The sequence below is a fragment of the Mytilus californianus genome, unplaced genomic scaffold (genome assembly GCF_021869535.1).
Source record: "Mytilus californianus isolate M0D057914Y unplaced genomic scaffold, xbMytCali1.0.p SCAF_8, whole genome shotgun sequence".
Taxonomy (NCBI): domain Eukaryota; kingdom Metazoa; phylum Mollusca; class Bivalvia; order Mytilida; family Mytilidae; genus Mytilus; species Mytilus californianus.
Window position 1 is genome coordinate 99,606,611 of NW_026262734.1, and position 10,233 is coordinate 99,616,843.

General features: G+C 38.8%; 1 long non-coding RNA gene across 4 annotated transcripts; it reads left to right on the forward strand.

Moving 5' to 3' along the window:
* The first annotated feature begins 2,149 nt into the window (after window positions 1–2,149).
* Window positions 2,150–9,457, forward strand: LOC127711246 (uncharacterized). Of its 4 annotated transcripts, XR_007986614.1 has the most exons (5): window positions 2,150–2,498; window positions 3,382–3,519; window positions 4,226–4,440; window positions 4,617–4,731; window positions 6,506–7,050. It is a non-coding gene; the product is annotated as an uncharacterized LOC127711246 (long non-coding RNA). The 4 variants fall into 4 exon arrangements; XR_007986615.1 differs by lacking the exons at window positions 2,150–2,498; window positions 3,382–3,519 and adding an exon at window positions 9,405–9,457 and having other exon boundaries at window positions 4,171–4,440; window positions 6,506–6,743; XR_007986613.1 differs by lacking the exons at window positions 2,150–2,498; window positions 3,382–3,519 and adding an exon at window positions 8,639–8,762 and having other exon boundaries at window positions 4,171–4,440; window positions 6,506–6,857.
* The last annotated feature ends 776 nt before the right edge of the window (window positions 9,458–10,233 follow it).

Below are 10,233 nucleotides of genomic sequence, written 5' to 3' on the forward strand. Positions count from 1 at the left end.
GCCCTCCCCCCTTTTGTGAGAAAAATTTGGTTGATTATTTAGGGAATCACTGAAGCATGACTGGAGAGGGCCCACTCTTTTAACAGTCAGTGCCCCCCCCCCCCCCCTTTTATGAAAATTTCTGGATCCGCCACTGGTCCTTCCTTTGATATCATGTGTAAAACAACCATCGAAAACCAACTCTTAAAACATTTTACCGGTTTTTGCTGCCAATCGACATATATATATTTTTGTGCAAAATGTGAGACGTTATAAAAATAATTAATTGTTTTGAATTGCTGCATGATTACTAAGAATCCCAGAGGAACGGAAAAGCACCAGACAAGGATCAATACCTGACAGACAGGTTGATGGATATCAGAAAAGCCTTTGCCTGTTTATCCATGATCTTCTGCTAAAACTGGAAAACTATAGTCCGACCATATGTGAAAGAAAAAAATGCACTCAAACAAAATCGGTTGGGTTTTTCCCCGCCATTTGGACTTTCAGATTATTTATTGCAAATATGTCCTACAATTTGTGCTTACCATTTAATTTAATTCCTGGCATTTAAATTAAAATTCAATAGTCGTGGTGATAATTTAACTAACTTCCTAAAATTTCATTTAATCTAGGATTTCATGATATATGTCACTATATCTGTTTCTTAAATTGTGTACAAAAAGCTTTAAAGGGATTTTATAATTTAATAACATGCAGTTTGCAATATTTTCAGAGAGAATACGGGTAATCGAGTTACGACAGGTCTGTATTTGTCAAGTTTTACACCTTAAAAAAAAAACTAAAGCTGTCATATTTGTTGCTTTAACCTTTAATCTTATATCATCTGAATGAAAATTATGTTCACATTTTGTTTCTTCAAAATGTCATGATTTTCTAAATTGAAATAAAACGTGTTTTTCTTTTGGAAATAAAAGAAAATACGGAATAATGATTAAAACAAGAAAGTGTACATAGTTCAAAACAAATATTCACAATAAAAGACGATCTGCTGAGCGTTTGGTTGACTTATGTATACGACAATGGTCATTCTATGTCAATCTTCATGTCAATTGAATACGATAAACTGAAACATTCACAAAACACTTCATGTTTTTCTCCGACCTTTTTTGTAATGTTCAAACGACTCAGTCTTTCAGTCTGTTGATTTGTAAACTGTTGTTTGCATGTCGTTTCGTCTTTTTTAACCATGGTGTTGCGAATATTTACTTTTTCAGTGCACGTTCCATTTATCAAAGTATCTTCTGAATTTGAATGTGGACTAATTTCCCCTGAATTTATCATACTTTACTCAAGGGACATTCTCAACAAGTAGTTCAATCCTTACTTTTAAAAATGCACTGTATGCATGACAGCTCCATGTGCAATTCAATTCAATTCGATTTGATTCGCTTCGATTCGATTCGTTTCAATTCAATTCAATTCAATTCAATTCAATTCAAAGTTTTATTAAAGATCGATATTCAATAAACTATACATAAACACAAGCTCTATAGTGAGCTTTTCAAATCGACTGAATAACAAAATATATATACACACATACAAAAGTCATGAAAACAACACAATTTTAAACATACAGTGCATGGTAAGATAACATAGATGACATAAACAAGTTATAAGCATAGTTTTAGTCATATTTTCGGAAATGTGCATGCAAAATACCAGGCTGAAGCTAGCGAACAATAACTAGCGAACAATAAGCCAGCGAACAATAAGGCGATATATCTAAAAACCGAAAAAATGAATAAGACAGCAACGGCCGTTAAATGAAATATATTTAAACAGGCAGAAATTCCGTCCAAATATTTCAATTTCAACTCTATCATGAAATGGTATTTATCCCATCCATTGATAAAACAAATCACATCTCTTTTTAAGCATACTTTCAGTACCACAGTAAATCTGCATCTGTCAACGGATTATTTGTAGGTGTAAAACCACCACTTCCATTTAGAACGTATGTAAAAGTAGTCCTTCCCTGTAAAATACAGCACCTTTGATGTCATTGTTTAATTGAACTAAGATACACATTTGCAGAAATGGGGGTTGGCCTATTCCATGGCTTCTTGAGAAAAATAATGAGGGGTGTCACTGGGTATGACTAGGTCTTGTAGAGGAGAAAAAGGCGCATCTTTTGCGCAAGGTATCCAAGGGCGCTATGTTCAAAAATCTGAAACTAGAGCGCAAAATTTGAAAAAAAATTGTTAAAAACAGGGGGAATGGCCTATTCCATGGCTTCTAGAGAAAAATAATGAGGGGTGTCACGGGGTATGACTATATAGGTCTTGTAGAGGAGAAACAGGCGCATCTTTTGCGCAAGGTATCGAAGGGCGCTATGTTCAAGAATCTGAAACTAGAGCGCAAAATTTGAAAAAAAATTTGTTAAAAACAGGGGGGTTGGCCTATTCCATGGCTTCTACAGAAAAATAAAGAGGGGTGTCGCGGGGTATGACTATATAGGTCTTGTAGAGGAGAAACAGGCGCATCTTTTGCGCAAGGTATCGAGGGGCGCTATGTTAAAAAATCTGAAACTAGAGCTCAAAATTTGAAGAAAACAATTGTTAAAAACAGGGGGTTGGCCTATTCCATGGCTTCTAGGGAAAAATAATGAGGGGTGTCACGGGGTATGACTATATAGGTCTTGTAGAAGAGAAACAGTCGCATCTTTTGCGCAAGGTATCGAAGGGCGCTATGTTAAAAAATCTGAAACTAGAGCTCAAAATTTGAAAAAAAATGTTAAAAACAGGGGGTTTGGCCTATTCCATGGCTTCTACAGAAAAATAATAAGTGGTATCACGGGGTATGACAATCTAGGTCTTGTAGAAGAGAAACAGGCGCATCTCTTGCGCAAGGTATCGAAGGGCGCTATGTTCAAAAATCTGAAACTAGAGTCCAAAATTTGAAAAAAATTGTTAAAAACAGGGGGGTTGGCCTATTCCATGGCTTCTAGAGAAAAATAATGAGGGGTGTCACGGGGTATGACTATATAGGTCTTATAGTGGAGAAACAGGCGCATCCTTGGGCAAGGTATTGAATGGCGCTATGTTAAAAAATCTGAAAGTAGAGCTCAAAATTTGAAATTATTTTTATTAAAAACAGGGGTGTAGGCCTATTCCATGGCTTCTAGAGAAAAATAATGAGGGGTGTCACGGGGTATGACTATATAGGTCTTGTAGAAGAGAAACAGGCGCATCTTTTGCGCAAGGTATCGAAGGGCGCTATGTTAAAAAATCTGAAACTAGAGCTCAAAATTTGAAAAAAAATGTTAAAAACAGGGGGTTTGGCCTATTCCATGGCTTCTACCGAAAAATAATAAGTGGTATCACGGGGTATGACAATCTAGGTCTTGTAGAAGAGAAACAGGCGCATCTATTGCGCAAGGTATCGAAGGGCGCTATGTTCAAAAATCTGAAACTAGAGTCCAAAATTTGAAAAAAATTGTTAAAAACAGGGGGGTTGGCCTATTCCATGGCTTCTAGAGAAAAATAATGAGGGGTGTCACGGGGTATGACTATATAGGTCTTATAGTGGAGAAACAGGCGCATCCTTGGGCAAGGTATTGAATGGCGCTATGTTAAAAAATCTGAAAGTAGAGCTCAAAATTTGAAATTATTTTTATTAAAAACAGGGGTGTAGGCCTATTCCATGGCTTCTAGAGAAAAGTAATGAGGGGTGTCACGGGGTATGACTATATAGGTCTTGTAGAAGAGAAACAGGCGCATCTTTTGCGCAAGGTATCGAAGGGCGCTATGTTCAAAAATCTGAAACTAGAGCTCAAAATTTGAAAAAAAATGTTAAAAACAGGGGGTTTGGCCTATTCCATGGCTTCTACCGAAAAATAATAAGTGGTATCACGGGGTATGACAATCTAGGTCTTGTAGAAGAGAAACAGGCGCATCTCTTGCGCAAGGTATCGAAGGGCGCTATGTTCAAAAATCTGAAACTAGAGTCCAAAATTTGAAAAAAATTGTTAAAAACAGGGGGGTTGGCCTATTCCATGGCTTCTACCGAAAAATAATGAGGGGTGTCACGGGGTATGACTATATAGGTCTTATAGTGGAGAAACAGGCGCATCCTTGGGCAAGGTATTGAATGGCGCTATGTTAAAAAATCTGAAAGTAGAGCTCAAAATTTGAAATTATTTTTATTAAAAACAGGGGTGTAGGCCTATTCCATGGCTTCTAGAGAAAAATAATGAGGGGTGTCACGGGGTATGACTATATAGGTCTTGTAGAAGAGAAACAGGCGCATCTTTTGCGCAAGGTATCGAAGGGCGCTATGTTCAAAAATCTGAAACTAGAGCTCAAAATTTGAAAAAAAAGTGTTAAAAACAGGGGGGTTGGCCTATTCCATGGCTTCTAGAGAAAAATAATGAGGAGTGTCACGGGGTATGACTATATAGGTCTTAAAGAAGAGAAACAGGCGCATCTTTTGCGCAAGGTATCGAAAGGCGCTATGTTCAAAAATCTGAAACTAGAGCTCAAAATTTGAAAAAAAATTGTTAAAAACAGGGGGTTGGCCTATTTCATGGCTTCTAGGGAAAAATAATTAGAGGTGTCACGGGGTATGACTATATAGGTCTTGTAGAAGAGAAACAGGCCCATCTTTTGCGCAAGGTATCGAAGGGCGCTATGTTCAAAAATCTGAAACTAGAGCTCAAAATTTGAAAAAAAAGTGTTAAAAACAGGGGGGTTGGCCTATTCCATGGCTTCTAGAGAAAAATAATGAGGGGTGTCACGGAGTATGACTATATAGGTCTTGTAGAGGAGAAACAGGCGCATCTTTAGCGTAAGGTATCGAAGGGCGCTATGTTCGAAAATCTGAAACTACAGCTTAAAATTTGAAAAAAAATTGTTAAAAACAGGGGGGTTGGCCTATTCCATGGCTTCTAGAGAAAAATAATGAGGGGTGTCACGTGGTATGACTATATAGGTCTTGTAGAGAAGAAACAGGCGCATCTTTTGCGCAAGGTATCGAAGGGCGCTATGATCAAAAATATGAAACAAGAGCTCAAAATTTGAAAAAAATTGTTAAAAACAGGGGGAATGGCCTATTCCATGGCTTCTAGAGAAAAATAATGAGGGGTGTCACGGGGTATGACTATATAGGTCTTGTAGAAGAGAAACAAGCGCATCTTTTCCGCAAGGTAACGAAGGGCGCTATGTTCAAAAATCTGAAACTAGAGCTCAAAATTTGAAAAAAAAATATTATAAACAGGGGTTTGGCCTATTCCATGGTTTCTACAGAAAAATAATGAGGGGTGTCAGGTGTATGACTATATAGGTCTTGTAGAGGAGAAACAGGCGCATCTTTTGCGCAAGATATCGAGGGGCGCTATGTTCAAAAATCTGAAACTAGAGCTCAAAATTTGAAAGAAAAATTAGTTAAAAACAGGGGTTGGCCTATTCCATGGCTTCTAGGGGAAAAAATGAGGGGTGTCACGGGGTATAACTATATAGGTCTTGTAGAGGAGAAACAGGCGCATCTCTTGCGTAAGGTATCGAAGGGCGCTATGTCCAAAAATCTGAAACTAGAGCTCAAAATTTGAAAAATACTTGTTAAAAACAGGGGGAATGGCCTATTCCATGGCTTCTAGAGAAAAATAATGAGGGGTGTCACGGGGTAAGACTATATAGGTCTTGTAGAGGAGAAAAAGGCGCATCTTTTGCGTAAGGTATCGAAGGGCGCTATGTTCAAAAATCTGAAACTAGAGCGCAAAATTTGAAAAAAAAATTGTTAAAAACAGGGGGGTTGGCCTATTCCATGGCTTCTACAGAAAAATAAAGAGGGGTGTCACGGTGTATGACTATATAGGTCTTGTAGAGGAGAAACAGGCGCATCTTATGCGCAAGGTATCGAGGGGCGCTATGTTAAAAAATCTGAAACTAGAGCTCAAAATTTGAAAAAAAAAATAGTTAAAAACAGGGGGAATGGCCTATTCCATGGCTTCTAGAGAAAAATAATGAGGGGTTTCACGGGGTATGACTATATAGGTCTTGTAGAGCAGAAACAGGCGCATCTTTTGCGTAAGGCATCGAAGGGCGCTATGTTCAAAAATCTGAAACTAGAGCTCAAAATTTGAAAAAAAAATTGTTAAAATCAGGGGGGGGGGGTTGGCTTATTCCATGGCTTCTAGAGAAAAATAATGAGGGGTCTCACGGGGTATGACTATATGGGTCTTGTAGAGGAGAAAAAGGCGCATCTTTTGCGCAAGGTATCGAAGGGCGCTATGTCCAAAAATCTGAAACTAGAGCTCAAAATTTGAAAAAAAAATGTTAAAAACAGGGGGGTTGGCCTATTCCATGGCTTCTAGAGAAAAATAATGAGGAGTGTCACGGGGTATGACTATATAGGTCTTAAAGAAGAGAAACAGGCGCATTTTTTGCGCAAGGTATCGAAAGGCGCTATGTTCAAAAATCTGAAACTAGAGCTCAAAATTTGAAAAAAAATTGTTAAAAACAGGGGGTTGGCCTATTTCATGGCTTCTAGAGAAAAATAATGAGAGGTGTCACGGGGTATGACTATATAGGTCTTGTAGAAGAGAAACAGGCCCATCTTTTGCGCAAGGTATCGAAAGGAGCTATGTTCAAAAATCTGAAACTAGAGCTCAAAATTTGAAAAAAAATAGTTAAAAACAGGGGGTTGGCCTATTCCATGGCTTCTAGAGAAAAATAATGAGGGGTGTCACGGGGTATGACTATATAGGTCTTGTAGAGGAGAAACAGGCGCATCTTTTGCGTAAGGTATCGAAGGGCGCTATGTTCGAAAATCTGAAACTAGAGCTTAAAATTTGAAAAAAAATTGTTAAAACAGGGGGGTTGGCCTATTCCATGGCTTCTAGAGAAAAATAATGAGGGGTGTCACGTGGTATGACTATATAGGTCTTGTAGAGGAGAAACAGGCGCATCTTTTGCGCAAAGTATCGAAGGGCGCTATGATAAAAAATATGAAACAAGAGCTCAAAATTTGAAAAAAATTGTTAAAAACAGGGGGAATGGCCTATTCCATGGCTTCTAGAGAAAAATAATGAGGGATGTCACGGGGTATAACTATATAGGTCTTGTAGAAGAGAAACAAGCGCATCTTTTCCGCAAGGTAACGAAGGGCGCTATGTTCAAAAATCTGAAAGTAGAGCTCAAAATTTGAAAAAAAAATATTATAAACAGGGGTTTGGCCTATTCCATGGCTTCTACAGAAAAATAATGAGGGGTGTCACGGTGTATGACTATATAGGTCTTGTAGAGGAGAAACAGGCGCATCTTTTGCGCAAGGTATCGAGGGGCGCTATGTTCAAAAATCTGAAACTAGAGCTCAAAATTTGAAAGAAAAATTAGTTAAAAACAGGGGTTGGCCTATTCCATGGCTTCTAGGGGGAAAAAAATGAGGGGTGTCACGGGGTATAACTATATAGGTCTTGTAGAGGAGAAACAGGCGCATCTCTTGCGTAAGGTATCGAAGGGCGCTATGTCCAAAAATCTGAAACTAGAGCTCAAAATTTGAAAAATACTTGTTAAAAACAGGGGGAATGGCCTATTCCATGGCTTCTAGAGAAAAATAATGAGGGGTGTCACGGGGTATGACTATATAGGTCTTGTAGAGGAGAAACAGGCGCATCTTTTGCGTAAGGTATCGAAGAGCCCTATGTTCAAAAATCTGAAACTAGAGCGCAAAATTTGAAAAAAAAAGTGTTAAAAACAGGGGGGTTGGCCTATTCCATGGCTTCTACAGAAAAATAAAGAGGGGTGTCACGGTGTATGACTATATAGGTCTTGTAGAGCAGAAACAGGCACATCTTATGCGCAAGGTATCGAGGGGCGCTATGTTCAAAAATCTGAAACTAGAGCTCAAAATTTGAAAAAAAAAATAGTTAAAAACAGGGGGTTGGCCTATTCCATGGCTTCTAGGGAAAAATAATGAGGGGTGTCACGGGGTATGACTATATAGGTCTTGTAGAGGAGAAACAGGCGCATCTCTTGCGCAAGGCATCGAAGGGCGCTATGTCCAAAAATCTGAAACTAGAGCTCAAAATTTGAAAAAAAAATGTTAAAAACAGGGGGAATGGCCTATTCCATGGCTTCTAGAGAAAAATAATGAGGGGTGTCACGGGGTATGACTATATAGGTCTTGTAGAGCAGAAACAGACGCATCTTTTGCGTAAGGTATCGAAGGGCGCTATGTTCAAAAATCTGAAACTAGAGCTCAAAATTTGAAAAAAAAATTGTTAAAATCAGGGGGGGGGGGGGGGGTTGGCTTATTCCATGGCTTCTAGAGAAAAATAATGAGGGGTGTCACGGGGTATGACTATATGGGTCTTGTAGAGGAGAAAAAGGCGCATCTTTTGCGCAAGGTATCGAAGGGCGCTATGTCCAAAAATCTGAAACTAGAGCTCAAAATTTGAAAAAAAAATGTTAAAAACAGGGGGGTTGGCCTATTCCATGGCTTCTAGAGAAAAATAATGAGGAGTGTCACGGGGTATGACTATATAGGTCTTAAAGAAGAGAAACAGGCGCATCTTTTGCGCAAGGTATCGAAAGGCAATATGTTCAAAAATCTGAAACTAGAGCTCAAAATTTGAAAAAAAATTGTTAAAAACAGGGGGTTGGCCTATTTCATGGCTTCTAGAGAAAAATAATGAGAGGTGTCACGGGGTATGACTATATAGGTCTTGTAGAAGAGAAACAGGCCCATCTTTTGCGCAAGGTATCGAAAGGAGCTATGTTCAAAAATCTGAAACTAGAGCTCAAAATTTGAAAAAAAATAGTGAAAAACCGGGGGTTGGCCTATTCCATGGCTTCTAGATAAAAATGATGAGGGGTGTCACGGGGTATGACTATATAGGTCTTGTAGAGGAGAAACAGGCGCATCTTTTGCGTAAGGTATCGAAGGGCGCTATGTTCGAAAATCTGAAACTAGAGCTTAAAATTTGAAAAAAAATTGTTAAAAACAGGGGGGTTGGCCTATTCCATGGCTTCTAGAGAAAAATAATGAGGGGTGTCACGTGGTTTGACTATATAGGTCTTGTAGAGGAGAAACAGGCGCATCTTTTGCGCAAGGTATCGAAGGGCGCTATGATCAAAAATATGAAACAAGAGCTCAAAATTTGAAAAAAATTGTTAAAAACAGGGGGAATGGCCTATTCCATGGCTTCTAGAGAAAAATAATGAGGGGTGTCACGGGGTATGACTATATAGGTCTTGTAGAAGAGAAACAAGCGCATCTTTTCCGCAAGGTAACGAAGGGCGCTATGTTCAAAAATCTGAAACTAGAGCTCAAAATTTGAAAAAAAATATTATAAACAGGGGTTTGGCCTATTCCATGGCTTCTACAGAAAAATAATGAGGGGTGTCACGGTGTATGACTATATAGGTCTTGTAGAGGAGAAACAGGCGCATCTTTTGCGCAAGGTATCGAAGGGCGCTATGTTCAAAAATCTGAAACTAGAGCTCAAAATTTGAAAGAAAAATTAGTTAAAAACAGGGGTTGGCCTATTCCATGGCTTCTAGGGAAAAAAAATGAGGGGTGTCACGGGGTATAACTATATAGGTCTTGTAGAGGAGAAACAGGCGCATCTCTTGCGTAAGGTATCGAAGGGCGCTATGTCCAAAAATCTGAAACTAGAGCTCAAAATTTGAAAAATACTTGTTAAAAACAGGGGGAATGGCCTATTCCATGGCTTCTAGAGAAAAATAATGAGGGGTGTCACGGGGTATGACTATATAGGTCTTGTAGAGGAGAAACAGGCGCATCTTTTGCGTAAGGTATCGAAGGGCCCTATGTTCAAAAATCTGAAACTAGAGCGCAAAATTTGAAAAAAAAATTGTTAAAAACAGGGGGGTTGGCCTATTCCATGGCTTCTACAGAAAAATAAAGAGGGGTGTCACGGGGTATGACTATATAGGTCTTGTAGAGCAGAAACAGGCGCATCTTTTGCGTAAGGTATCGAGGGGCGCTATGTTCAAAAATCTGAAACTAGAGCTCAAAATTTGAAAAAAAAAATTGTTAAAATCAGGGTGGGGGGGTTGGCTTATTCCATGGCTTCTAGAGAAAAATAATGAGGGGTCTCACGGGGTATGACTATATAGGTCTTGTAGAGGAGAAAAAGGCGCATCTTTTGCGCAAGGTATCGAAGGGCGCTATGTTCAAAAATCTGAAACTAGAGCTCAAAATTTGAAAAAAAAATGTTAAAAACAGGGGGAATGGCCTATTCCATGACTTCTAGAGAAAAATAATGAG